This window comes from Anabrus simplex, chromosome 1 (assembly GCF_040414725.1).
Source record: "Anabrus simplex isolate iqAnaSimp1 chromosome 1, ASM4041472v1, whole genome shotgun sequence".
NCBI classification, from domain to species: Eukaryota; Metazoa; Arthropoda; class Insecta; order Orthoptera; family Tettigoniidae; genus Anabrus; species Anabrus simplex.
Window position 1 is genome coordinate 1715432961 of NC_090265.1, and position 18509 is coordinate 1715451469.

General features: G+C 40.7%; 1 long non-coding RNA gene across 2 annotated transcripts in view; it reads left to right on the top strand.

Moving 5' to 3' along the window:
• LOC137502483 (uncharacterized) overlaps window positions 1-18509 on the top strand; it is a 69012-nt gene that overhangs the window by 25937 nt on the left and 24566 nt on the right. The window contains exons 2-6 of one of the 2 annotated variants that reach the window (XR_011018813.1): window positions 743-1008; window positions 3327-3395; window positions 11577-11827; window positions 14670-14936; window positions 17337-17603. This is a non-coding gene — a long non-coding RNA (uncharacterized lncRNA). The remainder of the gene's footprint in view (window positions 1-742; window positions 1009-3326; window positions 3396-11576; window positions 11828-14669; window positions 14937-17336; window positions 17604-18509) is intronic. The other variant, XR_011018814.1, reaches the window with a different exon arrangement.

The window sequence follows — 18509 nt, forward strand, 5'->3', positions numbered from 1 at the left end:
TTCTCCTTGTTTTGTTTGCCATTCATCAAGAAGTTTGGACATCCTTCCACAGATGACACTACAAAAAAAAAAAAAAAACTATGATCATGCACCCTGGTGTGAGGTGTAAGAAGTTATAATTTAAAGAAGTATTTTATCTCTAGGTTTTGGTAACTGATTGATGTTCATTTATTTTTGGGTTGGCAATATTTCCTTTTTCTTTCCGCCAGTTTTGAATCTGGCCAATTAAAAATTTCTGTAATTAATTTTCAACCTATCATAGGCTTCTTGTTCGATTCTGAGTGTAACTTTGAGAGTAACCAATTAAATTGAGAGGGCATGGCTGGTTTAGTCTTGAATAATCTCGAAACTTCCCTGAGGATCTATAAACTGCGTCTTTTCATGTTTCTTGGCAAATTGATCGTCGTCTATCTGAGTGTGTGTATCAAACAGGAGGCAGGTGGCCTCATTCCTTGGCAACCAGAACATCTATAAGGTAATGTCCACATAACATTATTCTTATATATTGTTTATATTTGTTTATAGGAAGGGGAGTTAGGGATTGGAATAACTTACTAAGAGAGATGTTCAATAGTTTTCCAATTTCTCTGAAGTCAATTAAGAAGAGGCTCAGAAAACATCAGATAGGGAATCTGCCACCTGGCAGACTGCCCTAAATATAGATCAGTAGTGATTGATTAAATTGCTTGATTACATTCTGAAAGATGTGATAACAGTCTACTGAATCAATGTCTTATTCTAGGCACCACACCAGGAAGATGGAAAAAAGTATCACTCAAGTGTTATATAAAGGGAAAGGTGTCTCCAGTGACCCCAATTCATAGCAATGCATAGTTTTGAAATTAGTACTCTTCAGAATCCTGATGAAACTCCTTGTGAAAAGAATAGGTTCGACTGCAGATTCAAAAAGTCCCGAGGAAAAATTTGGGTTTTGCACATGCAGATCTACCATTCATGCAGCAAGATCTCTACAGGGACATATAAGAGAATCACTTAGAATTCCCCAAGGTAAGTTGTTCTCTTTATTTATAGATCTAAATCTTTTGACTTCATGCACTCTACTATCCGAACGACAGGACATACGGATACAATCGTACATTATTCAGTTACCATTTTCATAGCAGTTATGCCTAATGCTTCTAATATCTTCTTTAATCTCGAAAGATGCATGTTTAGGGCTTACAAGGACATTTGTAAATACAGCAGTAGTTGCTAAACAATACAGAAGTGGGATTATAAAGATGGAAATACGCATTCTTAGACACAAAGAAACGCCAGAATATACTGCAATTGGTAAGCAATGCAGATGCCAAATGCGGTATTAAGTAGAAGTACCTTCATTCTTAAACAAAAAGCCTACCAGAACTAGGAATCAACATTAAGAACGACAGCATTTATAGACCAAGTGACAGCCTTGGTCTACAATTGCAAAATGTTTATTCGGTTGGTCTACTATTGCCTTTTAATATGATACTTGGTCTTCAAATGCAAGCACAGTAATGGAATTAGGTTTTTTTATTTTACTGGAAAGTTTACTGAAGATAGTTGGCATTTCTTATTTTAATATTGAAGTTTGAACTCTTGGCACCAGAAAACAGGAAAACCCTGAATTGAGCCAATTGTTGCTTAGTCTACAAATGCATAACTATTTCCAATTAGACTAGGCGAAGCTTTATCTGACCCTGAAATGATTAAAAGGGAATTCCTCAAGGGAGTATTATAGGCTATTCATGTTTCCTTATACATATAAATGATGTGAGTAACGAAGTGGAATCAGAGAGAAGGCTTTTTGCGAATGATGTTATATTGTATAGACTAAGAAATTAGTTACAAGATTGTGAGCAACTGCAAAATGACATTGATAATGTTGTGAGATGGACAGAGGGCAATGGTGTGATGATAAACAGGGTTAAAATCAGGTTGTGTGTTTCAAAAATAGGAAAAGCCGTCTGAGTTTTAATTACTGCATTGATGGGGTGAAAGTACCTTATGGGAATCAATTTAATTACCTAGGTGTTAATGTAAGAAAAGATCTTCATTGGGGTAATCACATAAATGGGAATGTAAATAAAGGGTACAGATATCTGCACCTGGTTATGAAGGTGTTCAATGGTGGTAGTAATGTTTTAAAGGAATATGCATATAAGTCTCTAGGAAGAACCAAACTAAAATGTGGTCCCAGTGTATGGGACCCTCACCAGGATTACTTGATTCAAAAACTGTAAAAATCTATAAAGCAGCTCAATTTGTTCTGGGTGATTTCCAACAAAAGTGTAGTGTTACAAAAAATTTTAGGCTGGGAAGACTTGGGAGAAAGGAGACAAGCTGCATGACTAAACAGTATGCTCCAAACTGTCAGTGGAGAGATGGCATGGAATGACAATAGTAGATGAATAATTCTGAGTGGTGTCTTTAAAAGTAGGAAATATCACAATGTAAAATAAAGTTGTAATTCAAGAGGACAAATTGTGGCAAAATTTGTTTATAGATAGGGGAGTTAGGGATTGGAATAACTTACTAAGAGAGATGTTCAATAAATTTCCAATTTTTTGAAGTCATTTAAGTAAAGGCTCAGAAAACATCAGATAGGGAATATGCCACCTGGGTGACTGACCTAAATATAGATCAGTAGTAACTGAACACATTGCTTGATTACATTCTGAAAGATGTGATAACAGTCTGCTGAATCAATGTCTTATTCTAGGCACCATACCAGGAAGATGGAAAAAAATATCACTCAAGTGTTATATAAAGGGAAAGGTGGTGGTGATTATTGTTTTAAGAGGAAGTACAACTAGGCAACCATCCTCAATATAACACTAATCAGAGGGAAAATATGGAAGGGATCCGACACTTCGAAGAATGAAGGTATCGGCCAAAGGAAGACAAGGGCCACGAAGGGCGTGAAAATGAAAGACTCCCTAGGCATCCATACGTAATACCGTCGGGGTCGGAAAAGAACAAGAGTTGACCAAGGGGGGTCGGATAGGATAGATGAAAGTGAGGAGCCTGGCACAAGTAAAAGGAAGCAATGCCAGGACTCAGCTAAGGGCCCCGTGGCCGCCAACCCACGCTCCTAAGTTCAGAGCCCATGGGGCCCCTTTTAGTCGCCTCTTACGACAGGCAGGGGATACCGTGGGTGTTATTCTACCGCCCCCACCCACAGGGGAGATATAAAGGGAAAGGTGACTCCAGCGACCCCAATTCATATCAAGGCATAGCTTTGAAATTTGTGCTCTTCAAGAACCTGTTGAAACACCTTGTGAAACAAATACAATCAGTTGCAGATTAAAAAATTCCTGAAGAGAAATTTGTGTTTTGCACAGGCAGATCTACCATTCATGCAGCAAAATCTCTGCAGGGATAAACAAGAGAATCAATTAGACGTCAACGAGGTAAGTTGTTCTCTTCAATTATAGATCTAAAGCTTTTGACTTAATACACACTACTATCTAAGCTACAGGACATAGGGATACAATCGTACATTATTCAGTTACCATTTTCATAGCACTTATTCCTAATGCTTCTAACATCTTGTTTGCTCTTGAAAGATGCATGTTTAGAGCTTACTAGGAGATCTGTAAATACTGCAGTAGTTGCTATACAATACCGCAGTGGGATTATAAACAAGGAGATACGCATCCTTAGATGCACAAACACGCCAGAATATACTGCACGTGCTAAACAGTGCAGATGCCGAATAAATTATTAAGCAAAAGCCTGTCAGAACTAAGAATCAACATTAAGAACCAAAGCATTTATAGATCAAGTGACAGCCTTGGTCTACAATTGCAAAATGTATAGTCGGTTGATCCACTATTGCCTTTTAATATGATACCTGGTCTTCAAATGCAAAACACAGTAATGGGCTTAAATTGTGTGTTTTTAATTTTACTGGAAATTTTACTGAAGAAGGTTGGCACTTCATATTTTTATATTAAAGTTTGAATTTTTAGCCAGGAAAAGCCTGAAATGGGCAAAATGTTGAATGCACAACTATGTCCAATTAGACTAGGCAAAGCCTTATCTGACCCTGTAATAATTAAGAAGGAATTCCTCAAGGCAGTATTATTGGACATTTATGTTTCCTTATACATATAAATGATGTAAGTAAAGGAGTGTAATCAGATTAGGTGGTGGTGATTATTGTTTTAAGAGGAAGTACAACTAGGCAACCATCCTCTATATAACACTAATCAGAGGGGAAAATGGAAGAGATCCGACACTTCGAAAAATGAAGATATTGTACAAAGGAAGACAAGGGCCACGAAGGGCGTGAAAATGAAAGACTCCCTAGTCCTCGCAAACCTAATAGCGTCGGGGTCGGAAAAGAACAAGAGTTGACCACAGGAGGTCGGATAGGATAGATGAAAGTGAGGAGCCTGGCACAAGTAAGTGGAAGCAATGCCAGGACTCAGCTGAGGGACCCGTGGTCGCCAACCCACGCTCCAAAGTTCAGAGCCCCTGGGGCCCCTTTTAGTCGCCACTTATGACAGGCAGGGGATACCGTGGGTGTTATTCTACCACCCCCACCCACAGGGGGAAGTGTAATCAGAGAGAAGAATTTTTGCAAATGATGTTATATTGTACAGAGTAAGAAATAAGTTACAAGATTGGTAGCAACTGCAAAATGACCTTGATAATGTTGTTAGCTGGACAGAAGGCAATGGTATGATGATAAACGGGGTTAAAAGTCAGGTTGTGGGCTTCACAAATAGGAACAGCCCTCTCAGGTGGTGGTGGTGGTGATTATTGTTTTAAGAGGAAGTACAACTAGGCAACCATCCTCTATATAACACTAATCAGACGGAAAAATGGAAGGGATCCGACACTTCGAAAAATGAAGATATCGGCCAAAGGAAGACAAGGGCCACGAAGGGCGTGAAAATTAAAGACTCCCTAGCCCTTGCAAAACTAATAGCGTCGGGGTCGGAAAAGAACAAGAGTTGACCAAGGGAGGTCGGATAGGATAGAAGAAAGTGAGGAGCCTGGCACAAGTAAGTGGAAGCAATGCTAGGACTCAGCTGAGGGCCCCGTGGTCGCCAACCCACGCTCCAAAGTTCAGAGCCTCTGAGGCCCCTTTTAGTCGTCGCCTCTTACGACAGGCAGGGGATACCGTGGGTGTTATTCTACCGCCCCCACCCACAGGGGGAACAGCCCTCTCAGTTTAAATTGCTGCAATAATGGGGTGAAAGCTCCTATGAGGTGGTGGTGGTGGTGGTGGTGATTATTGTTTTAAGGGGAAGTACAACTAGGCAACCATCCTCTATATAACACTAATCAGAGAGAAAAAATGGAAGGGGTCCGACACTTCAAAAAAGGAAGGTATCGGACAAAGGAAGACAAGGGCCACGAAGGGAATGAAAATGAAACACTTCCTAGGTCTCCATATGTAATACCGTCGGGATCGGAAAAGAAGGTGGTGGTGGTGGTGGTGATTATTGTTTTAAGAGGAAGTACAACTAGGCAACCATCCTCTATATAACACTAATCAGAGGGAAAGATGGAAGGGATCCGACACTTCGAAAAATGAAGAATTCGGCCAAAGGAAGACAAGGGCCACGAAGGGCGTGAAAATGAAAGACTCCCTAGCCCTCGCAAACCTAATAGCGTCGGGGTCGGAAAAGAACAAGAGTTGACCAAGGGAGGTCGGATAGGATAGATGAAAGTGAGGAGCCTGGCACAAGTAAGTGGAAGCAATGTCGGAAAAGAAGAAGAGTTGACAAAGGGAGGTCGGATAGGATAGATGAAAGTGAGAAGCCTGGGAAAAGTATATTGAAACAAAGCCAGGACTCAGCTGAGGGCCCCATGTTCACCAACCCATGCTTCAAATTCAGAGCCCTTGAGGCACCTTTTAGTTGCCTCTTTCAACAGGCAGGAAACATCGTGAGTGTTATTCTACCGGCTCCACCCACAGGGGTTTCCTTATGAGAATCATTGTAACTACCAAGGTGTTAATGTAAGGACTCCAACTAGAGTACGGTGCCAGTGTATTTGACCCTCACCAGGGATAACCTTCAAGAGAAAGAAATGCAGCTCGATCTGTTCTGGGTTTTTTTTCCAACAAAAGAGTAGTGTTACAAAAACTGATGATGATGATGCTTGTTGTTTAAATGGGCCTAACATTTAGGTCATCGGCCCTAAAATGTACAAAAGGAAATGACAAATTAAAAGCCCAAAAACATCCACTGACCACTATTCAAAACATGAGGATGAAGGATGAATGGATGGATGGATATGAATGTGAAACTATCAGTGGAACCGACCCACAGTGCCTCACGTGCACAGTAGCTGGTGTAGAACAATAGTATTAGTGACCCAGCGACTGCTTTATAACACAATACTGAATCTGATATTTGTAGTCGAAAGGGGTCCAAAATCCTAGTCAGCAGCCCCTCACAATGGGACTTATCACTAGGAAAGTGGAACCATAATATTTGTCATGTTGCGGTACTAATCAAGAATAGCATAGATTCACGGTATTCCACACATTATGGTACTACACACAGGTAATAAAATCCACACGTTTATTACACACCTATCTGTTTAGGACATTGTGGTGCCATCTACAGGCAATGCAAGCCTATGGCATTCATCACATAAGGGTACTAACCACAGGGACTCATACAATCCCGTGGTGTTCCTCATGTAGCTGGTACTAATCATAGGCAAGCCAGAACCATGGGTTCTCTTATCCCATGGTGTTGCTCATATAGTGCTACTAATCACAGGTACTGTAAATGCCATCATGCTCTCATTTGCTACTAATCACAAACTTATTTGTTACCCAACGTAGTGGTACTTCACGTAAGTAAATGCGACCCATGGTGTTCCCCGCGTGATGGTACTAACCACAAGTAGTTTCATGTTTCTAATTTGATCATACCTGACGACAGGCAGGGGTTACCATGGGTGTATTCTTCGTTTGCGTCCCCCACCCACAGGAGGTTGTGTGGTTGGTCCATGAGAGATTTTTTTTTTTTTTCCTCAAGTCCACCGGCAAGCCGGTTAGGACCTCCCTTCCGCCACTTCGGATGCCCCACGTGGAAATATCACTTCTTCCCCTGCTACACCAGCATAGTCGGTTTGTGGTTACAAAAAAGTTTGGGCTGGGAAGTCTTAGGAGAAAAGATACGAGCTACAAGACTAAGCAATACGCTCTGAGCTGTCAGTGGAGAGATGCCATGGAATGACATTAGTAGATGAGTAATATTGCATGGTGTCCTTAAAAGTAGGAAAGATCACGATATGAAAATAGAGTTGGAATTCAAGAGAACAAATTGGGGCAAAATTGGTTTATAGGAAGGGGGAGTTAGGAATTGGAGTAACTTACTAAGGGAGATGTTCAATAAATTTCCAATTTCTTTGAAGTCATTTAAGAAAAGGCTCAGAAAACATCAGATAGGTAATCTGCCACCTGGGCGACTGCTCTAAATGTAGATCAGTAGTGATTGCGTACATTGCTTGATTACATTTTTAAAGATGTGATAACAGTCTGCTGAATCATGTCTTATTCCAGGCATCATACCAGAAAGAGTTAAGAATGCATCACTCAAAGTGTTATATAAAGAGAAAGGTGCCTCCAGCGACCCCATTTCATATCAATGCATAGCTTTGAAATTTGCGCTCTTCAAGATCCTGATGAAATTCCTTGTGAAATGAATAGATTCAGCTCCAGATTCAAAAATTCCTGAAGAGCAATTTGGGTATTGCACAGGCAGGTCTCTACAGGACCAATTAACAGAATCACTTTGCCAGTGGTGATGGTGGTGGTGGTGGTGGTGGTGGTGGTGGTGGTGGTGAAGTACAACTAAGCAACCATCCTCTATATAACACTAATCAGAGAAAAAATGGAAAGGATCAGCCACTTCAAAAAATGAAGGTTCAGCCAAGGAAAGAACAGGGCCAGAAGGAGCGTAAAAATAAAAGTCTCCCTAGGCCTCGGGAAACTAATACCTTCATGGTCAGAAAGAACAAGTGTTGACCAAGAGAGGTTCTATAGGGTAGATGAAAATAAGGAGCCTGGCACAAGAAAGTGTAAGCAATGCCAAGACTCAGCTAAGGGCCCCATGGTCGCCAAGCCACGCTCCCGAGTTTAGAGCCCCTAGGGCAAAATCAATCACTTAGACATCGCGGAGGTAAGTTGCACGTAAGAGATTAAAAGACGAGAGAATTTGAAAGAATTAACATAATAAAGTGTACTAGATTGGAAGAAGAGAGATTCTTCAAGTAAAGCACAAAGTGTACTAGATTCTAAGAAGAGAGATTCTTCAAGTAAAGCACAAAGTGTACTAGATTGGAAGAAGAGAGATTCTTCAAGTAAAGCACAAAGTGTACTAGATTGGAAGAAGAGAGATTCTTCAAGTAAAGCACAAAGTGTACTAGATTGGAAGAAGAGAGATTCTTCAAGTAAAGCACAAAGTGTACTAGATTGGAAGAAGAGAGATTCTTCAAGCTAAGCACAAATAAAGTGTACTAGATTGGAAGAAGAGAGATTCTTCAAGTAAAGCACAAATAAAGTGTACTAGATTGGAAGAAGGGAGATTCTTCAAGTAAAGCACAAATAAAGTGTACTGTAAGTGCCACATGTTTATTATATCTTAGATAAATAGTGATCAAGAAGTTATACAAATTCCTCAAAACAATGTCTTAATCAACTATGCCATTGCCTGCTAGAATCGTATTTTAGGTCCTGTCATTTAAGAATGGTGGATGGTGACAAATTTTACACAATGCTGAACAATGACCATTGTTGTTAGCGACGTCAGCTCTGACTGAGTAAAGAGTCAAGATCTGAGTCCTGACATTGCTTCCACTTACTTGTGCCCGGCTCCTCACTTTAATCTATCTTATGAGACCTCTCTTGGTCAAATCTTGTTCTTTCCGACCCCGACGCTTTTAGGTTTGCGGGGCTAGGTTGTCTTTCATTTCACGCCCTTCGTGGCCCTTGTCCTCCATTGTCCGATACCTTTATTTTTTGAAGTGTCGGACCCCTTTCATTTTTCTGTCTGATAAGTGTTATATAGAGGATGGTTGCCTAGTTGTACTTCCTCTCAAAACAATAATCACCACCACCACCTTGGGCATAGTATGCCTTTCCAGGTTTAGGTATGAATACTGCTTTAGCTTCAGACCATGATTTTGGGCCGTACCCTAAAGCTAGACTAGCTCTGAAGAGGTCCGTCAGGGAATTGACGAGTATCTCCCGTCCTTCCTCTAGGAGTATCGGAAGAATCTCCTCTGGCCCCAGAGCGTGGATTCATCATTACAGTACTGTGACATAACATATGATAAAAGCTTTGACATAGCGTAAAATACTCAAGAAGTCCTTAATGAGCAAATTTCATCACATTCATGTGATCTAAGATTTTATCATATTCTGTGACACAGAAATGTGATAAGTGTAATATAGGCCTTAGAAACACAAACCCACCAGAATATACTGCAGCTGCTAAACAAGGCAGATGCCGAATGCGGTAATAAGTAAAAGAACCTTCATTCTTAAACCAAAAGCCCACCAGAACTAAGCATCAACATTAAGATGGTGATGGTGGTGGTGGTGATTATTGTTTTAAGAGGAAGTACAACTGGGTAACCATCCTCTATTTAACACTAATCAGAGGGAATAAATGGAAGGGATCCGACCCTTCGAAAAATGAAGCTATCGGCCAAAGGAAGACAAGGGCCACGAAGGGTGTGAAAATGAAAAACTCCCTACCCCTCGCAAACCTAATAGCATCGGGGTCGGAAAAGAACAAGAGTTGACCAAGGGAGGTCGGATAGGATAGAGGAAAGTGAGGAGTCTGGCACAAGTAAGTGGAAGCAATGCCAGGATTCAGCTAAGGGCCCCATAGTCGCCAACCCACGCTCCAAAGTTCAGAGCCCCTGGGGCCCCTTTTATTCGCCTCTTACGACTGGCAGGAGATACCGTGGGTGATATTCTACTGCCCCCACTCACAGGGGGAATCAACATTAAGAACCAAAGCATTTATAGACCATATGACAGCCTAGGTCTACAATTGCAAAATGTTTAGTCGGTTGGTCTACTATTGCCTTTTAAGATGATACTTGGTCTTCAAATACGAAACACAGTAACGGACTTAAATCGTGTGGCACTTAGGGTTTTTTATTTTACTGGAAATTTTACTGAAGAAAGTTGGCATTTCTTATTTTGATATTGATGTTTGAAGTCTTGGGGCCACCAGATTACAGGAAATATCTGAAATGATCAAATTGTAGCTTAGTCTACAAGAGTAGCATAGACGCGCGGTATTCCACACATTATGGTACTATTCACAGGTATTGAAATTCGCACATGTATTACAGACCTACGTTGTTTCGCACATTGCAGTGCCAAATACAGGCAACTCAAACTTATGGTGTCCATCACACAAAGGTACTAAACACAGGGACTTGTACTATCCCGTGGTCTTCGTCAAATAGTGGGTACCAATCATAGGCAAACCAGAACCGTGGGTTTTCTCATCCCATGGTGTTGCTCATATAGTTCTACTAACCATAGGTACTGTAAAAGTTGTCACACTGTCATTTGCTACTAATCACAAACCTATTTGGTACCCAACATAGTGTACTATGCGCACGTAAATGCGACCCATCGTGTTCCTCACGTGGTGGTACTAATCACAAGTAGTTTAATGGTTCTAATTTGTTAATCCCTTGGTTGCCCCTTTTAGTCGTCCCTTACGACAGGCAGGGGATATATTGGGTGTAATCTTTGTCTGCGTCCCCCACCCACAGGGAGTTTTGTGTTTGGTCCACGAGATGTACTTTTTCCCCTCAAGTCTGCCTGCAAGCCGGTTAGGACTCCCTTGTCCACTAGTGGAATATCACCTCTCCCCCTGCTACGCCACTGTAATACGTTCATGGTTACAAAAAACATTTGGGCCGGGAAGATTTGGGAGAAAGGATATGAGTTGCATGACTAAGCAGTATGCTCTGAGGTATCAATGGAGAGTGGCAAGGAATGACATTAGTAGATAAATAATTCTGAGTGGTGTCTTTAAAAGTAGGAAAACAGGGTGAGTTGGCCATGCGGTGAGGCCGCGCGGCTGTGAGCTCGCATCCGGGAGATAGTGGGTTCGATCCGCACTGCCGGCAGCCCTGAAGATGGTTTTCCACGGTTTTCAATTTCATACCAGGTAAATGCTGGAGCTGTACCTTAATTAAGGCATCGGCCACTTCCGTCCCATTCCTAGGCCTCTCTTTTTGCATCGTTGCCATAAGACCTACCTGCATCGGTGCGACATAAAGCAACTAGAAAACAAAAGGTAGGAAAGATCACAATGTGAAAATAAATTTGAAATTCAAGAGAACTAATTGGGGCAAAATTTGTTTATAGGAAGGGGACTTAGGGTTTGGAATAACTTACTAATGGAGATGTTCAATACATATCCAATTCCTTTGAAGTTATTTAAGAAAAGGCACAGAAAACATCAGACAGGGAATCTGCCAGCCGGGTGACTGCCTTAAATTTAGATCAGTAGTGAGTGATTACATTGCTTGATTACATTCTGAAAGATGTGATAACAGTCCGCTGAATCAATGTCTTATTCTAGGCACCACACCAGAAAGATGGAAGAATGCATCACTCAAAGTGTTATATAAAGGGAAAAGTGACGCCAGTGACCCCAATTCACATTAAGGCATTGCTTTGAAATTTGTGCTCGATCATGATGAAACTCCTTGTGAAATGAATAGAATCAACTGCAGATTCAAAAATTCCTGAAGACCAATTTGTGTTTCAACAGCTAGATCTACCATTCAAGCAGCAAGATCTCTTACAGGGCCAAATAAGAGAATCACCGAGGTAAGTTGTTTGCTTTATTTATGGATCAAAAATTTTTTACTTCCTGCACAGTACTATCTAAACGACAGGACATAGGGATACAATCATACATTATTCAGCTACCGTTTTCATAACAGTTATTAATAATGCTTCTAACATCTTTTTGTGGCGGTGGTGATTACTGTTTTAAGAGAAAGCACAACTGGGCAACCATCCTCTCTATAACACTAATCAGAGAGAAAAAATAGAAAGGGTCTGACACTTCAAAAATTGAAGGTATCAGCTAAAGGAAGACAAGGGCCACGAAGGGCGTGAAAATGAAAGACACCCTAGCCCTCGCAAACTGAATAGCGTCGGGGTCGGAAAAATACAAGACCTGACCAAGGGAGGTTGGGTAGGATAGATGAAAGTGAGGAGCCTGGCACAAGTAAGTGGCAGCAATGCCAGGACTCACCTGCGGGCCCTCTGGTCTCCAACCCACGCTCAAAAGTACAGAGCCCCTGGGGTGATGGTGATTATTGTTTTAAGAGGAAGTACAAGTAGGCAACCATCCTCTATATTACACTAATCAGGGTGAAAATTGGAAGGGATCCGACACTTCGAAAAATGATGGTATCAGCCAAAGGAAGGCAAGGCCCACGAAGGGCGTGAAAATGAAAGACTCCCCTGGCCCCCATATGTAATACCATTGGGGCTGGAAAAGAACAAGTATTGACCAAGGGAGTTCAGATAAGATAGATTGAAAGTTAGGAGCCTGGCACAAGAAGTGGAAGCAATGCCAGGCCTCATCTAAGGGCTCCGTGGTCGCCAACCAATGCTCAAAACTACAGAGCCCCTGGGGCTAACATCTTCTTTCCCCTTGAAGGATGCATGTTTAGAGCTTAGGTGTACTAGGATATTTTTAAATACTGCAGTAGTTTCTAAACATTACAGAATTTGGATTATAAAGAAGGAAATACGCATTCCTAGACACACAAACCTGCCAGAATATACTGCAGCTGCTAAGCAATGCAGATGCCGAATGCAGGATTAAGTAAAAGTACCTTCATTCTTAAACCAAAAGCACACCAGAACTAAGCACCAACATTAAGAACAAAGCATTTATAGACCAAGCGACAGCCTTGGTCTAAAATTGCAAAATGTATAGTCGGTTGATCTACTAATGCCTTTTCAGATGATACTTGGACTTCGAACTTGAAACACAATAATGGAGTTAAATCATATGGCACTTAGGTTTTTAAATTTTACTGGATATTTTACTGAAGAAAGTTGGCATTTCTTATTTTTATATTGAAATTTGAAGTCTTAGCCACCATATTGCTGGAAAAGCCTGAAATGTGCAAATTATCGCTTAGTCTACGAATGCTTAACTCCATCCAATTAGACTAAGCGAAGCTTTACCTGACCCTATAATAATTAACAGGGAAATTCCTCAAGGCATTATTATTGGACATTTATGTTCTCTTATACATATAAATAATGTGAGTAAATAAGTGGAATTAGATAGAAGGCCTTTGCGAATGATGTTATTGTGTACAGAGTAAGAAATAAGTTACAAGATTGTGAGCAACTCCAAAATGACCTTGATAATGTTGTGATGGTGATTGGTGGTGATTATTGTTTTAAGAGGAAGTACAACTAGGCAACCATCCTCTATATAACACTAATCAGAGGGAAAAAATGGAAGGGATCCGACACTTCGAAAAATGAAGATATCGGCCAAAGGAAGGCAAGGGCCACGAAGGGCGTGAAAATGAAAGACTCCCTAGCTCTCGCAAACCTAATAGCGTCGGGGTCGGAAAAGAACAAGAGTTGACCAAGAGAGGTCATATAGGATAGATGAAAGTGAGGAGCCTGGCACAAGTAAGTGGAAGCAATGCCAGGACTCAGCTTAGGGCCTCGTGGTTGCCAACCCACGCTCCAAAGTTCAGAGACCCTGAGGCCCCTTTCAGTCGCCTCTTACGACAGGCAGGGGATACCGTGGGTGTTATTCTACCGCCCCCACCCACAGGGGGATGATAATGTTGTGAGATGGACAGAAGGCAATGGTATGATGATAAATGGGGTTAAAAGTCAGGTTGTGGGTCTCACAAATAGGAAAAGCCCTCTCAATTTTAATTACTGCATTGATGGGATGAATGTTCCTCATGGAAATCGTTGTAAGTACCTAGGTGTTAATGTAAGGAATGATCTTCATTGGGGTAATCACATAAATGGGATTGATATAAAGTGTACAGATTTCTGCACCTGGTTATGAAGATGTTTAAGAGTTGTAGTAAAGATGTAAAGGTATGGGCATATAAGAATCTAGTAAGTCACCAACTAGAGTGTGGTTCCAGTGTATGGGGCCGTCACCAGAATTATTGATTCAAGGACTAGAAAAATCTAAGGAAAAGCAGCTCGATTTGTTCTGGGTGATTTCCAACAAAAGAGTAGTGTAACAAAAATGTTAGGGCTGGGGAGACTTGGGAGAAAGGAGACGAGCTGTGTGACTAAATAGTACGCTACGTGGTGTCAGTGGAGAATGGCGTGGGAGGATATTTGTAGATGAATATTTCTGAGTGGTCCCTTTAAAAGTAGGAAATATCATGATGTGATAATAAAGTTGGTATTCAAGAGGACAAATTGGGGCAATATTTACTTATAGGAAGGGGAGTTAGGGATTGAAATGACTTACTAAGGGAAATGTTCAATAAATTTCCCATTTTTTGAAGTCATTTAAGTAAAGGCTCAGAAAACATCAGATAGGGAATATGCCACCTGGGTGACTGCTGTAAATGTAGATCAATAGTGATTGAATACATTGCTTGATTACATTCTGAAAGATGTTATAACAGTCTGCTGAATCAATGTCTTATTCTAGGCACCATACCATCAAGATTGAAGAATGCATCACTCAAAGTGTTATATAAAGGGAAAGGTGCCTCCAGCAACCCCAATTAATATCAAGGCATAGCTTTGAAATTTGTGCTCTCCAAGGTCCTGATGAAACTCCTTGTGAAATGAATAGATCCAACTGCAGATTCAAAAATTCCTGAAGAGCAATTTGGGTTTCGCACACGCAGAGATACCATTCAAGCAGCAAGATCTCTACAGGGCCAAATAAGAGAATCACTTGGACATCCCCGAGGTAAGTTGTATGCTTTATTTATAGATCTAAAGCTTTTGACTCCATGCACACTACTATCTAAACAACAGGACATGGGGATACACTCATACATTATTCAGTTACCGTTTTCATAACAGTTATGCCTAATGCTTCTAACATCTTTTTCCTCTTGAAGGATGCATGTTTAGAGCTTACTAGGCAATTTGTAAATACTGCAGTAGTTGCTAAGCAATACAGAATTGGGATTATAAAGAAGGAAATACGCAATCTTAGACGCACAAACCCTCCAGAATATACTGCAGCTGCTAAACAATGCAGATGTCCAATGCATTATTAAGCCTGAGAGAACTAAGCATCAACATTATGAACCAAATCATTTATAGATCATATGACAGCCTTGGTCTCCAAATGAGATGATACTTGGTCTTCAAATGCGAAACACAGTAATGGACTTAAATCGTATGGCGCTTAGGGTTTTTTATTTTACTGGAAATTTTAGTGATGAAAGTTGGCATTCCTTATTTTTATATTGAAATTTGGCTGATGCTTGTTGTTTTAAGGGGCCTAACATCGAAGGTCATTGGCCCCTTGAAATTTGGATTCCTGGCTGCACGAATACAGGAAAATTCTGAAAGGAGCATATTGTCACTTAGTCTACGAATGCATAACTACATAGAATTAGACTAAACAAGGCTTTATCTGACCCTATAATAATTAAGAAGGGAATTCCTCAAGGCATTATTATTGGACATTTATGTTTCCTTATACATATAAATGATTTGAGTAAAGAAGTGGAATCAGAGAGAAGGCTTTTGCGAATGATGTCATATTGTATAGAGTAAGAATTATGTCACATGAGCAAATGCAAAATGACCTCGATAATGTTGTGAGATGGACAAAGTGGTGGTGGTGGTGATTATTGTTTTAAGAGGAAGTACAACTAGGCAACCATCCTCTATATAACACTAATCAGAGGGAAAAATGGAAGGGGTCCGACACTTCGAAAAATGAAGATGTCGGCCAAAGGAAGACAAGGGCCACGAAGGGCGTGAAAATGAAAGACTCCCTAGCCCTCGAAAACCTTATAGCGTCGGGGTCGGAAAAGAACAAGAGTTGACCAAGGGAGGTCGGATAGGATAGATGAAAGCGAGGAGCCTGGCATAAGTAAGTGGAAGCAATGCCAGCACTCAGCTAAGGGCCCCGTGGTCGCCAACCCACGCTCCAAAGTTCAGAGCCCCTGAGGCCCCTTTTTAATCGCCTCTTACGACAGGCAGGGGATACCGTGGGTGTTATTCTACCGCCCCCACCCACAGGGGGAGATGGACAAAGGGCAATGCCTTGACCATAAACAGGGCTAAAAGTCAAGTTGTGAGTTTCACAAATAGGAAAAGCCCTCTCAGTTTTAATTACAGCATTGATGGGGTGAAGGTTCCTTATGGGAATCATTTTAAGTTCCTAGGTGTAAATGAAAGGTAATGAAAGGAAAGATGCTTTATTGGGGTTATTACATAAATGGGATTGTAAATAAAGGGTACAGATTTTGGTACCTGGTTATGAAGGTGTTGAAGGGTTGTAGTAAAGATGTAAAGGAAAGGGCATATAAATTTCTAGTACTTAAGAACCCAACTACAGTATGGTTCCAGTGTATGGGACCCTCACCAGGATTACTTGTTTCAAGAACTGGAAAAAATTTAAAGAAAAGCAGCTCAATTTATTCTGGTGATTTACAACAAAAGAGTAATTTAGTGTTACAAAAAAGTTTGGGCTGGTGGTGGTGGTGGTGATTATTGCTTTAAGAGGAAGTACAACTAGGCAACCATCCTCTATATAACACTAATAAGAGGAAAAATGGAAGGGATCCGACACTTCGAAAAATGAAGATATCGGTCAAAGAAAGACAAGGGCCACGAAGGGCGTGAAAATGAAAGACTCCCTAGCCCTCGCAAACCTAATAGTGTTGGGGTCGGAAAAGAACAAGAGTTGACCAAGATAGGTCGGATAGGATAGATGAAAGTGAGGAGACTGGCACAAGTAAGTGGAAGCAATGCCAGCACTCAGCTGAGGGCCCCGTGGTCGCCAACCCACGCTCCAAAGTTCAGAGCCCCTGAGGCCCCTTTTAGTCGCCTCTTACGACAGGCAGGGGATACCGTGGGTGTTATTCTACCACCCCCACCCACAGGGGGAGGACAAATAAGGACAAAATTTGTTAATAGGAAGGGATTGGAATAACTTACTCAGGCAGATGTTCAATAAATTTTCAATTTCTTTGAAGTAATTTAAGAAAAGTCTCAGGAAACATCAGATAGGGAATCTGCCACCTGGGTGACTGGCCTAAGTGTAGATCAGTAATGATTGATTACATTGCTTGATATCATTCTGAAATATGTGATAACAGTCCATTGAATGAATGTCTTATTCTAGGCACCACACCAGGAAGATGGAAGAATGCATCACTCATAGTGTTATGTAAAGCGAAAGGTGACTCCAGTGATGCCAATTCATATCAAGGCATAGCTTTGAAATTTGTGCTCTTCAAGATCCTGATGAAACTCCATGTGAAATGAATAGATTCAGCTGCAGATTGAAAAATTCCTGAAGAGAAATTTTGGTTTCGCACAGGCAGATCTACCATACATGCAGCAAGATCTCTACATGGCCAAATAAGAGAATCACTTAGACATCCTTGAGGTAAGTTGTTCATGTTTATTTGTAGATCTAAAGCTTTTGACTTAATGCACACTACTATCTAAATGACAAGGTATAGGGATACAATCACACATTATTCAGTTTCCGTTTTAATAACAGTTATGCGAATGCTAACATCTTCTTTCCTCTTGACGGATGCATTGTTTAGAGCTTACTAGGAGATTTTTAAATACTGCAGTAGTTGCTAAACAATAAAGAAGTGGGATTATAAAGATGGAAATACACATTCTTAGACACACAAACCCGTCAGAATACACTGCAGCTGCTAAACAATGCAGATGCCAGATGCAGTATTAAGTAAAAGAACCTTCATTCTTAAACCAAAAGCCTGCCAGAGCTATGCATCAACATTAAGAACCAAAGCATTTATAGACCATAGGACAGCCTTGGTCTACGATTGCAAAATGTTTAGTCGGTTGGTGTTTATTGCCTTTTAAGATGATACTTGGTCTTCAAATGTGAAACAGAGTAATGGACTTAAATCGTGTGGCGCTTAGGGTTTTTAATTTTACTGGAAATTTTACTGATGAAATTCGGCATTTTTTATTTTTATATTGAAATTTGGATCCTTGGCCACCAGAATACAGGAAATTTCTGAAAGGAAAATATTGTCCCTTAGTCTACGAATGCATAACTATGTCCAATTAGACTAGGCAAAGCTTTAAGTGATCCTGTAATAATCAAGAAGGGAATTCCTCAAGGTATTATTATTGGATATTTATGTTTCCTCATACATACTGTATAAATTATGTGAGTAAAGAAGTGGAATCAGAGATAATGCTTTTAGTGAATGCTGATATTTTGTATAGAGTAAGAAATATGTTACAAGCTTGTGAGCAACTCCAAAATGACCTTGAAAATGTTGTGAGGTTGTGGTGGTGGTGATTA